The sequence below is a fragment of the Solea solea genome, chromosome 12 (genome assembly GCF_958295425.1).
Source record: "Solea solea chromosome 12, fSolSol10.1, whole genome shotgun sequence".
NCBI classification, from domain to species: Eukaryota; Metazoa; Chordata; class Actinopteri; order Pleuronectiformes; family Soleidae; genus Solea; species Solea solea.
In genome coordinates, this window is record NC_081145.1 from 21,294,962 (window position 1) to 21,316,453 (window position 21,492).

Genomic DNA, 21,492 nt, shown 5'->3' on the forward strand with positions numbered 1-21,492 from the left:
TCCTCCCTACCCCAGCTTTAAAGTGACACAATACAGAATGTTAAGGGTAAGGGTGAATGTCACCTCTGTCAAAGCCTGATCAGATCTGCATCACCACCTGCATGGCCTGCATATGCAACGCCTGGTTCTGGGTCCGTGCCACAAAAAAGAACTCCAACACTGTACTTAAGGCTTAACTCGCCCCCAAATGTTGCTGCTTCCTGAGGTAACACTTGTAGAAAAGCACCCGCTGCTGTTCTAATAACGAGGTGATTATGCTCACTGTAAGCTCTACAGGTGCCCACGTACACGGGAAAAATGTCACTCCTGTTGGATAACGAACGAAGAAATGAGACCTGTTAGTCTTTTGTGTAATATTTGATTTCATATTTGTCCTTACTCTAAAGCACTACACTACACTACACTACACTACACTGCTGCTGCTGCTGCTGCTATTTTTATTCCACTGTGCTTTTTGGCTAAAAGCGTCTGGTCCCACCCATTCAGATGACATCAATCAGATATTAATGTCATGACTTCTTAATGTACCTATGACCATAATGCATTATGGATGAACCATTGATTCCTAATGGCCAGTTAATGTACTGCATGTAACCAGGCTGTGGTTCCATGATGGATGGACAGAAAACACCCCGCCCCCACTTCTCACTCTTCATCTCTCTCTCTCTCTCACACACACACACACACCCGCGCGCACCCACACACACACACACACACAGATAAGTTGTTGTTGTCACAGTTCACTTTAGGGGACATTACGCAGACTTGGATTCATTTCATGCACCATTATATTTCTATTCATAACCTTAACCTAACTAACTAACTACAACACAAATCTTACCTCAAACCATGAGCAGGGTGTCAGAAATGAGGTTGTTCCTTATAAGGACTGGGCTGTGGTCCGCATGAGACACACTGGTCCTGCAAAAGGGTGCAGGATTAACTGCAGTGTCCTACAATAGTTGTGTCATCAACTGTATAGTAAGAAGTGGACGGAACATACCAATTTGAAAAGTGAGGATTTGGAAGCAGCGGCTGTAAGCAAGTTGTAAAAAAAAAAAAAGTACTCAATTTCAGTGGAAGTCTCTGGGAAAAATTCTGCTTCTCACTTGATTTATAACGCCAGCAAACATTTTCCTGAGGTCTTAATTGTCTCCACTGCTAGAGTTTCAACTCTTCTTCAATAGAACATGGTGTCAGTTTTGTAAAGGATGGTACCGTTTATAGGGAAACGGCTAGTAAAGTACATATGGGTGGACAGCCAGTGCGGTTGACACTTGGTATCATCCAACAGGGGCCACGTTTAGGTAAATTGGACACTCTAAATCAGGGGTGTCCAACTCATTGTACGTCAGGGGTCACATACAGGGCAGTCTGATCTCAAGTGGAGTAAAATAATAGCATAATAACCAACAAACAACAAGAACTCGAACGTTTTCCCTTTGATTTATGTTTAATGAACCTTTTCACAAAACATATTGTGAAAAACCTGAAAAGTTTACTATTTACACATGTGCATCACAGTGGATCTACAAAGGTACAACACATTTTAAGTCACAGGTATCTGGACCTAAAAGAGTATTTCACATATGATGACAACATATCAAACTCTAGAAATGATTTTTATTACACTTATTATTCGACCCCAGGGGACAACTTAGGAATGACTGTATGTATAACGACATAATTATAGTTGATTATCTTCCATGACGTGTCAACTTTCCTGCTCTGCTTCTGGACAGTGGTCGGGGGCGTGCAGCGGGAGATATTACCTCCAGGGCTGGAACTTCATAGTGACTAATGCTCGCTGTGCCCCTACGCCGGCTTCTGTCTCTTCACACACGTTTGACACCCCTGCTCTAATTTGACCGTAGGTGTGAGAGTGTGAGTGGATGGTTGTTTGTCTCTATGTGTCCCTGTGATGGACCGGAGATCTGTCCAGGCTGTACCCCGCCTTTCACTCTATGTCACGACCCTCATGTGGAGGATAAAGCGGTAGAAAATGCAATGCAACGGTCAAATTCAAAATCTTAAAGCTTCATAACAGGGGATCAAAGGACGGAGGGACGGATACAGGAAGCTGCTATGTTAAGGACACAAACAACATGAGCGGAATGGAAGACAGAAGACATTCTGTGTGTGTGTGTGTGTGTGTGTGTGTTCCCTAATTCGTGGAGGTTTTACTGCATGGACGCTGCTCACTGCGTCTTCAGTGCGGCTGACAGCTCGTCAAGATGATCAACAAGTTCTGGGGTGGGAACATGACATTGTGTGAATGCGGAGGGCGGAGTTGACGGCGCGCTGCTGTCATCGGAAGAAAAGAACACAACATTGCATTATTTAACCGTGACAACAAAATGACAACTGAAGGTACACGAAAACAACCGCTGGCAGGATCGGTTTATTCATTGCAGAACCATTGTTCTACTTAAAGTTTTCCTCCATTACGTATTATTATTATTATTACTAATCTATAACAGATTACACTTACTGCCACTGTGTCGGTGCTATTTCCATTGGCACCAGACATTATTCATAAATGATTTAAAAGGAAGTTAGTGAAGTCATTAATTGTTAATAAATCACAGATGAATACTTTATAACAGTGTTTGGGCAGCTCGGATGTTTGAATATCCTCCGCCAGACAATTGGCCTTCATTTCCCAAACTGCCATAGAAAGCAGCACAGACGTAGATGCAGAATTCATCGTGCGATCACTGTAAAGAAAATCATTGAATGTTGATAAACGAGGCGGCTGAAAAGAGTTTTTATTTAAGTATCACAGGCACACACACATATATATATATATATATACTGTATATATACATATATGTATGTATATATATATATATACATATATATATATACATATATGTGCGGTTCAAATGCTGTCTGTGATGATATCTGAGGCAATAAAAATAAATAATTGACATTCTCATTGCTGATGTGACGGCTTGCCAATTATTTAATAGACACATCACTCCGGTCGGAATGCAGATTGAGTTCACTTTTTTTTGACCTAGGTAATGATGACAGGCTGAAGCAATGGTTGTTAAATGTCAGAAACAGCGGACTCAAGTCATGGAGGACATTCAGTTCAGCGTCGATGAGAGGGTAGACAGAAATGTACAAATTGAGTTCATTAAAAACTAACATGGTGCTTTGCCAAGAAAGGCTTACAGTACCTGCACGGGTGGATAGCAACATTTAAAGAAAGAATCAGTCGGTCTTTGTGCCTTTTTATCAATGTCAGTTCACCTTCTGAACTTGATCAGGCAAAGTCATTACTAAATGCTTGTTCGTGGTCTGGATAACAAATGAGTTGTAGTTCATTCCTATTTCTATTTTGCAAGCAGGCTCTTATTGGAAAATAGCAGCTTCCATTCACACTGGCATCCACTCACACATACTTTATCATGTAAGGGAACATCATTTACAAAAGTGTAATCATGTGCTATTGAAGAAGAGCTGAAGTCTGTTCACTTCCTCAGAAAAAGACGTTTACTGACAACTTTTTTCATTTTTTTTCTACATTTTCACAATCTCAAAGTGCTACTGGTGAATGAAAAGGTTGATAAAACCAAGATGTGATAGAGTGAGATAAGAAACAGACCATCTAGTGGAGTTGCCCCCTGGTGGTTATTCTATTCCTTCCTGTTTAGCTTCAACCACCAAACCAGGCGACTATGAACACTTCTTATAAACAGCCTATATCTGGAAGTACGTGATGGTGCATGAAGGACAGAAAATGACGGAAGACTTTGGAGCATTCCCATCCTTAAGGAAATTACAGCCAGGAAGTAATGAAGTCCATGCTTGAGAGGAGATAAAAACAGGAAACAGTTTTGGAATTGAACCGTGATTAAAGCAAGCAACAGAATCCTTTTCCTGACTGAATTTATGTGAGAGCTTTATTTAACTAGTAGCTTTTGGCTACTTTTTGCCATTCAAATTCAAATCACAAACTCATAAATTATCCCTTTAACATCTAAGCCTCAAAATGTCCATCTTTTAATGTCCTTCTGGCCTTTTTAACCATAAAAAGGGCCAAAAAATGTACTTTTTACTTTTTTTTTTTTTTTAGTTTAGTGCTTCTGCCCATTTTCCGGAATAACCTTCAATAACTGGCAGTTATTTACAATTCACTGCATGTTAAAATAGTGTATTAACAGTTTAAAATGAAGAAAAACAAAACGTTTTATTGAGAAAAAAAACACTGTAGTTATACATGAACACCAGAATTTAAAACAGTACAGTATAAAACATATTTAAAATAACATTTCTTTGGGTCTTTGTCTCAATGTCCAAAAAATGGAAACTTATGTACAGGCGTTTTTCTAAAGCATCATGACATCCTGAATTTGGAGCTTTCAGAAAACTTAATGTAGCGTTAACAGTTTGAGAATATGAGTGCTCAGATGTGCTTGTCTCGTAAAAAAAATCACAATTGAAAGCAGCGTAATTATAAACACGTTCCAGCGAATATTATTTGTTATACATATTTTACGTCACTGCAGCAAGTCCAATAAATCTGAAAATGGTGACTGTAAAGGAGCCTGTTTTAGAGTACAACACACAAGCTCACTATCCATCCATTGTACGCACACACACATGCAGAAAAACCACAGAACATTACAAGCAGACAATGTTTTTAATAGAAATCCATTTCCTTTTCAACGGAGCAGTAAAACATTGAATTTCCTGCCTGTCCTGGTCCTTCCATCTGTCCTCGGGGCCTTTTGTGGCTCTGCTGCGATGGACTGTGGCCTGCTAAAGAGCCAAACACATCAGGGTGTGGCACAAACCACACACATCTAAAACCACCAGGAGCAGCAGCAGCAGCAGCAGCAGCAGCAGCAGCAGCAGCCCAGGAGCATTACCCACTTTAATGTGGAACTGGTTTAATGTACTGTGTGGGGGCATGGTGGTGAACACGCTCATTTAAAATGCAAAGACCATTTGAATTGTTTTCTTTGTACGGTGAGGATTTGTTTCTAATAGTCACCACATCGACTAAATTGATGGCATGTTCGTCTAATGTCGGGTTTGGTGTGGGAGTAGTTTACAAACTTCAGTTTCCAAAAGGAAAAGCAGGCTGTCTAATGGCAGTGAACACATTCTTAAAATGTCCTAGACTTTTGTTAATAGGAGTGAAAATAGGGAAAAAAAACATCCAGTAAAAAACATATAGAAGGGCATCTCTGATACCTAACATTCTTCCTCCACCGGTCGTACCTCCTCCTCCTCCTCCTCCTGTACCCACACTTGTTATGTCTATCAGCGATCCTCTTGCGCCTGCTCTTTTGAAACCCGTTTTTCTTTTTTTCCTCTTTGTACCTTTGCACTAAATCTTCCTTCCATCCATCGGGGTCAATCGCCATGTTGTCGTTTGGTCCATTCAGCCAGCTCCTCAAATCCACGCGCCGCAAAGTCCTTGGGCAAGACGCTGAACCCTAAATTGCTCCTGATGGCTGCCGTCACTGTGGGAATATATGGATGAAGGAGAAGCACTATACATGAAAGCACTATATAAATGAATGAGTGAATGGTACCTGCGGTGAAAAGTGTGTTGAGTGCTCATTAAGACTCGAAAGGCAGTGCATTTACCATCCATCCACGACCTACCGTACACTTTCTATGCCGAAGGGTTGTGCGTTGAAGAGAGAGACAGTCTGACATGGGGCACGTCGCTTTATTCATTTTGTTTCATCTGCTTGTTTGCTTGTGAGTTAATGAATAACTTAAGTCGTGCACATAATGTAAATGTAGGGTTGTTTTTGTCTTTTCCTCCCATTGAAGGCAAGGCCTGCGGTATGAGCTCTTGACCTTTACTGTGACTTCTGTTGTGTTTCTTTTATCTTGTTTTATACTGTTGACATCAACAACAAAAAAGGATAATAAAAAATGACAACAAAGGCCTCTAGGAGGGAGGAAAGGTTTAGACCTCAAACATGCACACAATGCATTTTGGGAATTAATAAAAAAAAACAAAAAAAGACCTCCACATTACTGTGCAGAAAACACACATTTAGCATGTAGAACCACTGAAGATGAAGAGGTTTGAAGACGCCGCAGCTTCCTGAGATTTTACTTGCTAATTGTTATTAGTATCCAGATGCTAAAAGGCCGTAGTGGTGCGTGGGTAAGGTTTTTTTTTTAATACCCACATTAAGCTGACCCTTTGTGATAGTTAATGACCCCCAAAAGTGTGAGGTAATCAACCATCTGAACCTTGCCATCTCTTTCTCTCATCTCTCTCTCTCTCTCTCTCTCTCTTTCTCTGTCTTCACACAGCCTCGTCTGCCCATGTACTTCTTCACATCACTGCATTTTTAACCTAAATCTAACCCAAACCTAAACATTTTGGAACACTTATACCATGAAGCAGCGGTTCTCAAACGTTTTATACCAAGCACCACCTGAGAAAATGTTGAGCTCTTGAAGAAATTATCGTCAGCGTTAAAATAAAGTGAGCAGAGCAAAGTCAGCCACAGACTTTTGCCTTTTTACTCTCTCATCATTATCCTCCTCCTCCTCCTCCTCTTCTTCACACATACTTCAGAGACTAGAGAAATTAGATTAAGATGCAGCAACAGATAAGGCGACTCTCATTATTATTATTTAATGTGTTATTATTGTTATTTCTGATTTGTTTCATTTTCTACACACTCTCAATCACATACACTATATGCAGTATTTCTGATTTTCCTCCAAGTACCATCAGAGGAAGCTCATGAACAACTCGCGGCGCACGCACCACACGTTGAGAACCATGGCCTGCAGTTTAACAACAACAACAACGAGCCACTAGATACGACCCAACAATAAAACAGTTGTAACTGCTGGCTATTTTTAATTTTTTTGCAGGTTGTTCTATGTCAAATCTTTTGTTTCTGAGCTCAAGTCAACACATTGTGGAGCTCTCTTTGTACGTCAGTCTCCAGCCCGCTGAGCACTTTCAACTCTCATCATTTCACAGAGCTCCTTTAAGGGGATTAAGATCCTGTAGTTATAGTGATCTGGTTAGCTCTCTTCATACTTTTAGGCCAAACAAATATATTTATAACTATAGCATATTGGATTATTTCTCTCTCTCTATCAGAGACCCCAAAAAGCCAGAGGGACAGATGAGTCAATTTAGTGTGTAATGGACTTGCTATTGTGATTTGTTCTGTCAAAGAGACACACACACACACACACACACACAAACACACACAGAGATATAAGAACACCATTAATGACTGGGTTGTGCCCCTGGCAGTATAAGCCATTGGCCTTTAGCCATTAACTGAGATTTTATGGACCAGACCACCAAACAGAGAGCTCTCTCTCTCTCACACACACACTCTCTCACACACACACACACACACACACACACACACACACACACACACACACATACACACACACACACATTTTTCCGATTTCCTCTTCTTTGTTTTCTCTCATTCTTCCTCCACCAGCCTCACCTCTTACTCCTTCACCCGTAATTATCATCATCTACATCAATAAAATCTTTTAATGCCTCTCGCTTCCTCCTCCTCTTCTTCCTCGCACAAATACTTTCCCTTCTCACAATGTTTTTTAATTTGCACTCGGTCGGTTTTCATTTTTCTCCCTCTCATCAGTATCCCCCAGCCTCAGCCGGCTCTCCCTTCATCCACGTCCTCTTTTTCTTTTTTTTTACTCCTCCCTCGAGCAGTTTCTGGCCATGACCCGATAGCAGACTTCGTCTTGAAAAGACAAACTATAATGCTGTGCTGTGCAGAACTGTGGTTAAAAAAAAAAAAACAGCCAAAACCGCACAGAGTAGTGCAGCAGGGCTTTGTATTAACAAATGAAATCCATGTTATCAAGCAAAGCCAGTTGGTTCTCATTGTTTGTGTTGTTTATCACAGACAGTCGTACTCAATGAAGTGGACGCTGAGTGGGATTATTAGCAGAAAAGCAGAGTTCATGTCCCGGACACTGTTTTTGTCATCGCAGACTCAGAACAGTACTCAAAATTCGCTCGGCACCGTAATGTTATCACATTGGAGCAGCCGCACTCCTGAGAATTGAAATCTCACCTGTATTCCACGGGCGTTTCAGAGCAAAAATAGACCGTGAAGGATAACGTTTGCTACAGTTTCAACGTCCAGATCTGTCAAATATGTCACAAACACGGCTCATTTTGTGCATGTTTGAAAGTACTCGAAATGTTCCTGTTCCCCAAATCCATTCATGACTTTTCAAACCTTAGAACACAGAGAATTAAGGCTTACTGTGTTAAAACATAAGGCTATCAGCATATATGTGCAATATAGATAGTCTTATATCTTTTTTTTCAGCACAACCTGTTGGAAATCTGATGAATTACATATTTCTTTTCATTTTCACCAACTATATAAACACACCTGAGCAAAAGAGTACTCAAACCTTTTAAAATCTGATAGAATTTTGTGAAATTTGGACAAAAAGAAAAGAAAACCGGTCTATTTTGTGACAGTTATCGCTACTCCCGGCTTTATCAAAATGTAGTCATAACTTTGACTCAACAACAAATAAGAAGACAGAAAAACACATTTCCTGAAGCCTCAAGGTGTGACATATAAACACAACCAATGGAATCCATATAAGGAGTTTACCAAAGGAGCGCCTGTGACACAGATGTGAGCACTAAGGGTTAAAACAAGGGTTTTATTCTGAAAAATGTAAATAGCCAGAAGAGGCACAGCTTCATACTGAATCTGAAACAAACTCTCATCTGGTGAGAGGAACAATGGACAGAAAGCAGTGATCCCAGTGAAATGTGAATCAACTATGTTTCCAGGGAACCTCCTGAACCTAGAGGGATAAAACAGTGTAATATAGTTTCTCAGTAAGAGTAACTGTAAACTTGTCTGCTCTTAACTATGTTATTTTGTTCTAGTGTAAGTTTGTTTACCTTAACAGTTTCAACTGCACTTCCTCAGAAGTGTCCCATGATTTTGCTGTGACCTCGTGTTATATCAAGGTTGGAGTGATGGTGCAACTGGAAGACCTTCTCGTTGGGGTTGTCCGGCCGCTTGGTGATCACCAAAATGGGGTGAAATGGGGGTGGTGGAGTGGGGTCAGACGGCGGGGTGTACCGTAGTAGGTGTGGGTCACTTTCCCCTGAGTTGAGAAATATCTTCATTCTTTTCTTTGTTACATATATATATGAATATATGTACGTATATAACTAATAACTAATACAAAGCTAAATGCAAATTGGTGAAGTATTCCTTTAAGTAAATGAAAATAAAGTCCTGTGAAGGGTTGAAATCAGAATGTCTGTCATTGCAAGTAAATAAATAAATAAATAACAATGTAGATGAGAGGTCAGCAAACATCAATAATACTAATAATAAAAAGAGTCAATGATGCACCGTGTGGTGTCAAAAGCAAAAATGTTAGGATTCTCCCTGCCTGCACGTCAACATCCTAAAACATCCTCAAAGAATAAAGTGGCCTATACCGATCACAGTGTAAAAGGGTTTCAGTCAGTTTGATTTATAAAGTAGCAACTGGACCAACTGCATTATACTCATAATTAAGAATATTTTTCCCAGTAAACATTATTCTCTTCCCATTAAGATCAATTTCTTCCCCCGGGAGCTTTTCCTGGAGCCTAGGTCAGCATAACCCTATTTCATTAGGTTGCAAATGCACACGCACGTGTGCATAAGTGCCTGAGCAGTGGAGCAAATGCATTCACGTAATTCAGTTATGTCGGAGCAAAGTAGAGGTTTTGTTCGTCCACTTTTTGTGTTAACAAACAATAATATTCCATGTAGAGAATCACATTATTATTTTCATGTAACATGAAGACTGTGTGTTAATCAGTATTAAAGCTGCTCCTATGAATGGGTGATGAAAAGTATGATTTTCGATGCACGGACACATTGTGTGAATAAAACCTCCGCTTTACGAAAACAACTTTAAATAAAGAAGAAACAGACATACTTTGATTTTTAACCTTTTTTGAGGATCCTCAGGCGTCGGTTGAACGCTCTGAAGTATCGTCAGTTACAGGTGAAAATTGTCATCGATTGGTCGTCACAAACGTGAGATTGTACAGAAAGTGTTGCGCTGCCTTTGATCCCTGATCCAAAGATTGCAGTGTGAGTGGTCTCAAGGGTCTAGTCTTAGTAATGACATAAAGCCTTTAGCACATTTGACGAGTGTAAAGGGAGGTGAAGGACAACTACACACCATAGAAGTACTTCAGACTGCTGCTGCAGTGGAGTCTCGCGTCATACATAATTTATACATCAGCCTGTTACAGTCACTTACAGTTTTGAGGGATTGTGTCATACTCTTTGGAGTAATAAAAACAATAATAATCATTCCCTACTGAAAAATCATGACTTAATTGGAGACGCACAACGGTGAATCGGAAACATATGGATGCTGAACACCAGACAGCTGTAGAAGTTTGGCTGTAGACGCAGAGTCTGTGTTATTTGAGCCATAAATAAATGTGTTTCTTTTTATTTGCATCGACCACAACAAGATCTTGTTGTATTCTATACAACGACAAATCAAGTTGTTGGTTTTTACTACAAACTAAAGATACAGCGTTTTTCTGGTTTCTTAGCGTTTGAGGAGCAAAGAAAATAAAAAAAATAGCCACATTTCTCTGAAATAAATAAATCAATTAAGTGACCAATTTACCAGTTTTCTTAAATGCACTCTGTGACACACACAAACAAAACAACCCAGCTAAAACATGAAACCTGCTGGAAGAACGATATACTTGTTTGTTTGCTTTGTGACTATGTTTACATTCAGTAACATCAGCATTCTACTTATCAGTAAAACCAAGATGTCTGTCAGTACACGACACTAGAAAAATTGTTATGTTATATTGTAGGTACCATATATGGTTCCTTGCGTGCCTGTGGTAAAATATATATATATATATATATATAAGAATATACAAGAAAAACACAAATAAACATGTTGTCATGCTCCGCCTTTGTCTCCTCCTTTCTCTCCTGCATTCGCCTCGGCATGCAATCAGTTCACCTGTGGCGGGAGCACACCTGCTCCCAATCGAATCATCAAGCCTCTACTTATTTCCTGGTTCTCCAGCCTTTCAGGTTCTTACAGACCTCTCTGTGGTAAAGAGCTCCAGCTCATCTGATTGGTTTCATCAACCTTCCATCATTAGTGTTTAAGATTCTACCGTAGCGCCTTATGACCATACTCTTTACGTTCCGTAACTGTGGAAGTTTCAACCGATTACACAATGATGCGTTGCTTTCTGACCAGCCAACGTAGCAGAGATCCCGCTACGTTGGCTGGTCAGAATCCATGTGTTTCTAAGGTCCCGCAGTAACACATGATAATGCGGTTTTGCGGACATGCTCCCAATAAACACGTTAGTCTGACTAAATCAAGTGTCTCAAAGTCGGACTAACACCAGATAATACAGATGGGAAGTTGGGTTGGTCCTTGATGTAATAGGTGAGCAGAATACATTATGCTACACCTGGCGTAATGGAGTCAGACACAACTTCATCAAAAAGAATGGATTCCCCGTCAGTGAAGGACATCTAAAGGACGGACGGATGAAATGGTGCAGTTGAGCTACAATCATAGCTCTGCTTAACTGTGTGCGGAAAGGTAGTGAGTTAGCTAGCTAGGACTCCCAGGAGAGTCTCTGCTGGAACTCAGCAAACTGAAAGTCAGCACACTTTCAGCAAAGGAAAACAAATCCTAATTTGCAATTACACTACACATCCCCAGTCACACATCACTTGTCTAAGTGCATCGCTCCATGGAAGCACATGTGTAATATTAGACTACAGATCCATATGTCTATTACCACGGTACTGCTGACACACCAATCCCATCAAAGTGGTTTTCTGTCCCCTCCGATGGCAATAGCATAAATATGTCTCAAAGGTGAAGCTAATGCTGGAGCCAGTCATTTCAGAGGTAAACATTGATGTTCACTGTCATGATGCCACTGCAAGGAAGCAGAAAAGGCCTTTCCAGGCATTGTGGGAGATACACTATCTGGCATATTGCGGATTGCCTGGAAATGATTTAATTGATTACTCTCTGACTGTCATATGCCAGAACGCGTTTTCCATCAATTCCAGCAAGACCTGTGATTGTGCCTAATGGGTGCCCAGATCTCATGGTAAGGTCCATGAGTGTTAACCCTTTACCGTGCTGGTTGGAATTCACGCAGCCAATGAGCAGAGATTCAGCTCTGTCACAGAAAGTGGCCTTTGTGCCTTCCCTTCCGGAAAGCAAAAAGTACAGTCATGCGGCTCAGTTTTCTCCTGCATTTACGGTAATATCTCAAAAATGTGTTCTTTTTGGGTAATTCTTTAGACAGTTTCGGCACACTGTCATACATTAAAGGGACCTGGGAACTGAGTGATGAAATCATCTACAAAATCCCTTGCCGTTCTTGCAATAATGTTTACATCGGTGAAACAGATGCTTCCATACACGTAGAAAAGAACTCCAGAAAGAATGCGAAGAAGAAACAGAAAAGAGACAAAGAAAACGCATACCAGGAAAACTTAAAATCAGCCATTTCAGACCACTGCAAATGACAGATTCCCATAATGAATTACGGTGGATCATGGAGGCAGTGGAGATAAGGAAACATGCGCACAGGACGGTGAAGCGGGATGAGGGAGCGTACATGCTGTCTCACACCTGGAACACCGTCCTGGGGGAGCGACCTGACCGCAGGGGGTGTGGTCAACCCGTCAAATCTGACAGCTGATAGCTGACAGCTGATAAGGCTCGTCACCACAGGTGACAGGTCTGAGGAAGGTGAAAGATACACGCCGAAACTGGTTAACAAGGTAAAGGAAAACTTCTTGTTGTCTAAAACCAAAAAACTAAGTTCAATCCGTTGACATAATGAACTTGTGTGTCAGGTGTGTTGGAGCAGGGACACATCTAAAACATGGAGGACAGGGGTCCTAGAGGACCAGGATTGGCAAACGCTGTTCTAAAATGTCCAAACGAAAAGTCGCTCCAGACTTTTTACACAACTTCTCCTGTTAGTTCCGTACTCTGATCTGTAGATAATGTCCGAATGAGCAGCATAAAACCTACACATAATTCACAGTGGGTGATTGGAGGAGTGTTATATGACCCAGACGTCACCCCTTACCTGGAACCTCAGGAGATTGTCCTGCTGTTGTGAACATGTGTCATCCAGAGCATTCGTCAAGCACTGGAGAATCTCTGAACCCAATTCTCTGGACATGTTCCACACCTTGGGACCGAAAATGACTTCAGTCACCACCATAGATCGTGACAAAAGCTAATTAACAGTGCAAAAAAGAAATTATTTCAACAGTTAATCCTATTGAGTTTGGGAAACAGCCATTTCCTCAAATATGACATTGTCAGACAATTTCCCCTTAAAAACAGCCACTTTTTCTAATGGATTTAGTGCTTATCTCAACACTAATGGACAACTGTCCTCTAATTTCGACCCATTAATGTATTCAGTTTCTTGCCGATTTTCAAATATACTAGCTAGCAGTTTTCTGCCCTAATTTAAATGGATCTTTCTTTTTGGTTCATTTGACCAAAGTGCAGAGGGAGGCATAAATCAGTCCTGGACAACCTGATTATCTGAAGTCATTTTATCTTTCAAGTCATCAATACAGGATTTTTTATTTTTTTATTTTTTTTTTTTAGTTAGAACGTGAGTGTGTTGTGTTGTTACACTGACGCCTGCAGTCCTCCCTGTGCCTCAAGAGAGTGTCCCACAGCACAAACACTCATATTCCCAAACCTACTTGATAACTTACAGTACCTTTCCCCATTCAGACACGTTAATGGAAGCAGACCACAGATTCAGCGCTGCCTTAAATCCATCTGTTAAGTTCGAACTGTTCACTAATGCTTTCCCCAATTTACTAATGCTCTCTGACCACAATAGCCCACGAGTCAGCAACCCTCAACAGCCCTATCTTCCCCAGCAGCCCTACCCACACACACCCACCCACACACACACACACACACACACACACACACATGGCCCATTAAGTGGCATTAGAGCCTCTTTCTGTCAGGTTATTCTGACTTCATGGCACCGCAGTAGCATTCCACAATCACCCTGTAAGACTCTAAGTCTCACCACAAGCTTCGCATCACAAACCACCGCTAATGCACTGGTCACAATATAACGGAACAGTGCAGACCATTACCAGGAGCCTTCTATTTCCCCACAAATTTGTCACTTTGACTTTGGCTGCCGGTCACTGTGACTTTGCCTCGCCGTCGTGTTTCAAATTGTGTAGAAATGAGGCTGAAATACCTACTTGCAGATTGCAAAAAAGCAGCAAATATCCATTGTATTAAGGCTCGCTGGCAGTGGCAGGTCTGTATAATTGAAGTCCAAAGGCAATGTTGTTTCTCAAAAATGCATTCAGAATGTGAATGGAAATTTATATTGTTTATTATTCTTTTCTTTCTACTTTTGTTCATCTTCTTTTTTACTTTGCAGTACAATTTTTGTTGTAATTTATTTATTTTTATGCTCTATTTCTATTCTCTGCCCTTTAACTGCTGCAATATGTGAACCTTCCATAATTCCTACACAATCAAACAGCATTTTCTTTATTCTGTTTTAAATATTTCTGCCAATATTGACCTTAAAAAAAAGTATTAGACCAGCTGTTGTAAAAATGATCTAAAAAAACTAACAAACTGAATTCACCTTTTTATACTTACTTATATATTCTTCTCGGAGAAGTCAGAAATGAATCAAGCATAACATTCAACCACTAAAACTCAAACACATTTTTTTTTTTTGTTCAGGAACGCAAGTAAATAACTATAATTTGACATCTTAATCAAGAACTAATGTCTTTTCTTTTTCATTTTTCATTTTTAAAATTCATATATCTCAATAATACTTATATTGTAACATTAAAAATATCATTTAGGTTAAAGAGCTTCTACATACTGGTGTATTAACCATTACAGAAACATAAAAAAGGATTTTTATGATAATTAGGAACGCTGTTAATTTAGGGCAGTTATGGCATAAACCTAGTACATGTGTTATGCTCTGGAGATCAGAACACAGTGGATTGATACGCTGTTATGTACAGTATGAGGACATCCAGGGTGTGTTTTCATGGAGAGGATTTTGATGCTATGAGGTCAAAGCCATGGTCTTTTCCTGGCCTTATACCACCATGGTGTACAACAACAGCACCATAAGCAGTCCAATCGCTCTCACGTCGATAACACGGCTGTAGACACAAATACATGAAGAGACAAATGAATAAAATGCTTTTTTTTGTTTCACTCAGCATAATTGACAATGCACTTATGTTGTGTGGAAATGTAATTTTCGAGACGGATCGTGCGGGTCCACAGCACATTGACTAACTGTAACTAAGGTGTAAATGGTATTTTGGCAAACGTAGGAAAGCATCTTTGGATCATTAGAGCCCGAGTGAATGAACAAAGAAGAGGGGAAAACAGAGCGCGGGGCAACGAGAGAGAGAGAAGGGAGCGACAGTGAAAGAGTGGAATATTAAGGGCAGAATGAATGAGGAAACAGAGGGAAAAATAATAAGAAGAAAGAGATTGAAGATAAATTACAGCACTGAAGGCCACCCTCGCACCCACATAGATCACATTTGGTGTGTGTGCGTGTGCGTGTACATGTCTGTGCGCATAATGGATAGGCCACAGGGCTTTGTCCCTTATTAAAGTCATTACAAGGACATCTCCAACCCAGCTCAACACAGAAATTTATAAGGTGTGTGTGCGTGTGTGTGTAATTCTACATAACGATAAACCAGGGCAAACGGTGCAGGAGAGCCGTTGACAGCAAGGACAACATGGCTCTTATAGTATATACTGTATAAACACCACACAGTAGGTCCTTATATTCAAAGTATGCAAATGTTATTTCTAATGTGCTAATGCGGGTGATGACGTTTCGGTTTTAAAAAAAAAACAATTTCCATCACCACTCACCGTCCCCTTAAACTCCCATGGGGCAATTTGAGCTGGAATACATACGGTAAATATTGGTGATACGTCGAAAACAAACGTAACCGTAGATGAGAATGCAGTTTAGTTGTGTGGAAATGTAAATTTGCGAGACCTGTATTGCATTACACAGGGAGGTGGTTGCTGATATAAAAAGGGTGGGGAAAAGATGTCACAGCAGGAGTAAAAAACATATCATATCAGATTGAATTTGTAGTGAGTTATCATCGAATCAGAACACATTGCTCCCATTACAGTAAGAGGGGATCATATGTTTCTTCTTTTTTTTTCAAAGGTTCTGGTGTCACCATCTGGACACACAGGCAGCTGGCACCATCTGCTGCTACTGACAGAACCAACCTGCTCTGTTAAAGATGCAATAAATATTTGGGCAGTTATTATTTTTCTTTTTTTATTCATCGACAAATGTTCTCCTTTACAAAGGATATTTACACAAAATGTCTCCACATCGTCTGTTAAACTCTCATTGCTCCTCATATATGGAGGCAAATCAGGGCCTACGGTGCCGTTCCTACGAAAACTGTGGAAGAGTATTAGGGCCACATGTATAACAAAAACTCGTTGGAAGAAAGTAAAAAAAAAAAATTGTTGGAACGAAATCATCCCAGAAGAGAGAAAAAAGAACTTTGAGATAAATTTATTTTCTTTCTTTCAAAAATGTTGAAACTCAAAAAATACAGCAATGTATTCAAATCTTAAAAAGTTTAAATATACTTTGCAATAAATTCTGGAATTATTTTTGAACAAATTATACATTTTCATATTTTATTTTTTGATATTTGAGGCCTTGATATGTTTTACAATTCAATTCTCTTTTTTTACGGTTTAAAATTTTACTTTTTTTCAGTTTCAAATCTTGTTTTTTCAGGTACAGACTTTTGGTCATGATCAACTGTGAGGCTGTGGGGGAACCCCAAATATCAACAAATATAAAAATAAAATATGAAAATGAATAATTCATTCAAAATCATTCCAGAATTTAATTCAAAGTTCGTTTTTTATTTAAAATTTGAATATATTGTTGTATTGTTTGAGTTCAGCAGAAGGAATTTTCGTAGGAATAAAATCTTTGGTCCTGATCTGCCTCGATACTCATCAGACATTCTACAGGAACTACACATATTAACATATGTGAATTCCACAGTGAATTCTATGGTGCTAATCTTTTAATTTGCAGCAGGAAATATGTTGTGTTGGAATCATAATTGCAAACAGAATACATTTATTTTTGTACTAACATGATATGGATATGCATTGATATATAACATACCACAAAAACATCCAGTATCAGTCCAAGCTGCAGTGCTGCTTCTGTAAACTATCAAAATAAAGGACAAAAAGGCATTAATTATATGCAAGCATTTACTCAGAGAACTTAAAGGGATAGTTCAGGGTTTTAAATCATTAGTGCTCACTCTGCATGGATCTGTGCTGCAGGTGCACCCTTGTTAAATTGTCGTGGAAATAATACACAACTCCTTATATAGACATCCTGGGTCACATCTTCAGGCTTTAAAATTTTGCTTTTTTTGTTTTCTTCTTAGTTGAGTCAAAGTTGTAATTATTTTTAAATTGTGTGAGCCCTTTATTACTTGCTAAAAAAAGGATATTAGACACTCTTTATTGTACATATTATGCTTATAGCCTCTGTATATACATTTTAACATAATAATGGGAAAAAAACAGCCTAAATTCTCTGTGTTCTATGGGTTAAAGTGTGGGGAAACGGACACATGGTCCTCTCTGACTGAGCTGTGTACACACCCTGCTACAAAAACCTGTATAAGACAGCGATGCCAACAAAGAGATAAAGCAGCGGGGGTGTAGCACACAGCACAGTAAGCGCTTGCAGCGTGTTATTCCTTCATACAACCGCACTTCAAGAAACCCGAACTATCCTTTTCAAATCAAAGTGTTTGTAATGGGCGAGCCGTTGTCTGGCGGCAGCCTCCGAGGGACTGCAGGTCAGATATAGCGAGTTGCAGGTCAGGCCGTGACCCACTGCATCTGCCAGGCCTCGGCCACGGCTGGTGGCAGAGACGCTGACATTCTGTAAGGATCACTAATAGAGTATCGGCTAACTAATAGGAGCAACACTGAACGGCTTTCACATGGGAACCTTTAGCTCTTGACCTTCATCATCTGTCAGAGAGCTATAGGTTTCAGCTGCTCAGTGATCCTGTTTCAGCAGGGACGTCGCACACTGCTCCTAAAAGACTGGACCACACACTGAAGCTGCTGTACAATAAGGTTTTCTGTAGAGTGACAGATAAAAGAGAGACACATTATTATTAGTAGTAGTATTATTTTTATTTTATTTTTTTTATTATTTTTATTATTATTTTATCACTAAGGATAAATGATGTATAGTTCTTGTATGATAATCCCATGATATTCCCAGGGGTCAAAAGTCCAGTGGGAGTGGGAGGATGGAGTAGCAGATTAAGTTTCACAAGTCTTTCATATAATACATAAAGATGATTTTACTCATTTAGATTTTAAGGCTATAACATTTAAATAAGAAAATAATAATAATAATAACATTTTCATCTTGTCAAGGGATTAATTAATGAAGGGATTGCTCATATAATCTCAATGGGGGATACAGTAAACAGAAGTAGGATGTAAATGGAGCCAGTGAAGAGACACAGCCAATCGTTGCAGTGTCTCTTAGAGGATCAGTGAGGGTCAGCGACCTTCTTCTCTGCAGCAGGTTAATGCTCGTTCACCGTCGATATGTGAAGAAGTCACTGAGTCTCCACCGCGATGGAGGCAGACGGCACGCTGAGCCTTCTGACCAATGTCTGTCCGCCTGCCACTGCACTGGACTTCAGTTACAAATAATGTGTGTGTGTGTGTGTGTGTTCCTGGCATTCCTTATGTTGTGGGGACCTCAATCTGTTTACACAGTCACATCAAGTCAAGTCCCCATTACGTACATGAGTTGGCAAATGGCAGTTCTTGGTGATTATAGAGATAACGGTTATCAGTGATGTGATGTATCATGTCCGTGGACTGTTAAGAAGACGGGTCTTTCTTCAATAAACGGAATGATGTTAATGAGTGAATAATATTAAACGGCAGATTATATCATTCAGGGGGAACTTTAAAACACGAAGGCTTGTGCTTCGATTTCTGGGACTGTAAAAAAAAAAAGGTTGAGTGGACAGACAGAAATAGTTATCACAGGTGAAAGAAAGCAATGGTTTTGGTAATGATGGAGCAATAATGTTTTTTGTCAACTACCATTTGAATCAAACGTGAAAGATGCACAGTACCAATGGCAATAAGCAAAGAAAATAGCAGATCACTGTTAATACAAATAAAATTGAAATCTTCACATGTAATGTCATCACGTTTGAATAAAAATGATCTCTGTTGTTGAACACTTAGTAGTTCACACCACAGGCCGACGTCTTTCCACTTTTCAGCCATGTCAGCGCTGACTCCCCGCCTTTTGATTGATTGCAAGTTATTTGTGTCTCCATACTTCATATCCCAAATCTGCCCTGAGTTTCACATCAGTAGTAGCTCGCACCTACACACCCACAGACACATACTGTACACACACACACACACACACACACGCACACTTTTATTTGTGCACATACATTCAAAATATGCACACTTGAGCCCCTGCAGCCCCATGTATCACTCACTGTACACTGCAGACCCTGGAGCCTTGCTACAACTGAACCAATATCCAAACCACCTTGTGTGTGTGTGTGTTTTGTGTATGCGTGCGTGTGAGTGTGTGCATGTGCAGGGCTTTAGGGGGTCATTCAAATTTAATTTGAAGTGGGATTTCTCTCTGTCTCTGTCTGCTCAGCAAAACAGCAGAAGAAGAAGAGGAGAGAAAAAGAGCTCAACTCGATTATGCCTCCATGGTCATTATGTGGGGAATCTATGGAAGAACATAAGAGCGCATTACCTTCTCTGAATGTCATGCTGTATTCTTTTGTACACACGTCATTAAAGTCTCTCAGTGGGAGTTGCATATTTACATAAATAATGTTGAATTAGTACTCAACCCTTTAACACCTGAGCCTCAAAAGGTTCAGTCTGGACTTTTTTTTTGCTTATTTTAACCATAAAAGGGCCAGTAAGTAAGTAAGCCTTTGCCTATTTTTTCCAGAATAACTTTCAATATCTGGCAGTTATTCACAATTTACTGCATGTTAAAATAGTGTCTTAACAATCCAAAATGAAAAGAAAAAAAACATAAACAAAAGGTTTTATTGAGAAAAAACACTGTAGTTGTACATGAACACCGTGTTAAATTTGAACAGTAGAACACATATTTAAAATGACATTTGTTTGAGTTTTTGTCTCAATGTCCAAAAACAGGCCAAAAACGTCCTGGAAAGGTCCAGTTGTTTTTTCCAACTTTTTCGAACAATTTTCGGCATGATCATTATTTTTATTATAATACTTATTTATTTAAAAAAAAAATTTATTTGACAAGCTTCACATTCACGGTTTTGTTAGTAGAAGGTGCAGCAGCAATATTGAGAATTATTTTTGTTATAATGTTTCATACCGTTTTATTTATTTTTATTTTTAAAAACGCGTCATTTATTCAGGAAATTATAGGCAACTAGCAAACTGTCATGTTTACAGGTGAGTCTGCTCAGTCATTTAAAGAAAATAGAAAATGATCAGATGTTTCTTCACATTCATTTCTGTCCGCAACAAAAATGAACCGAACCATGCCGTCAAAACCGAGGTACGTACAAAACTGGAACTTTTGCATACTGTTACACTCCTAATAAATATGTATATATATGTATGTGTATATGTACTGTATATATATATTCATACATATATGTATATATTTATATTTATCACGAGAGAAAGCCAGGACTGCATGAGGATGTACAATGAAAAATATGGTTGTTTTTTTTACAAAAATGTAGGGTGAAGCCATTTTAAGAGGATTTAAAAAAAAAAAAAACATTATTACAAGAATATCCTCAGTCGTGATTATTGAAATGTTCATATCATCCCATGTCTTGTTCAGGATGGATGGCTGGATGGATGTTACTGGAAACCAGGGAAAAACACAACAGGTGCCCTTGCAGACATATGGCCATGCTGTCACACATTGGTAAAAACAGGACCCTCTCAGCCACTGTGGGATTCATAATATTAGATCCCAACTTCTGATACTTTATCAGATAAGAGGATGGAAATGGGTCTGCCAGTGAATGTAATAAAGAAGGGTTGTGGCCGTTTAAAGGGACAGTGCACCTGTCACTCTCAGTGGCTTTTAGTTTAAAGGTTGCATCCATCCTGTGACCTTTAATGAGTAACATCGGGGGAACTTGAAGAGATAATAATTTACTGTGGAGTAAATCCATCATGGGTTTACATTCGTAACAGTTGTTACTTTAAAGCTGAAGTCTGAGACTTCTGACAGTAAATGTAGGAGAAATGTGTTCAGGTTCCCACAGCTTAACTTCACTTTAT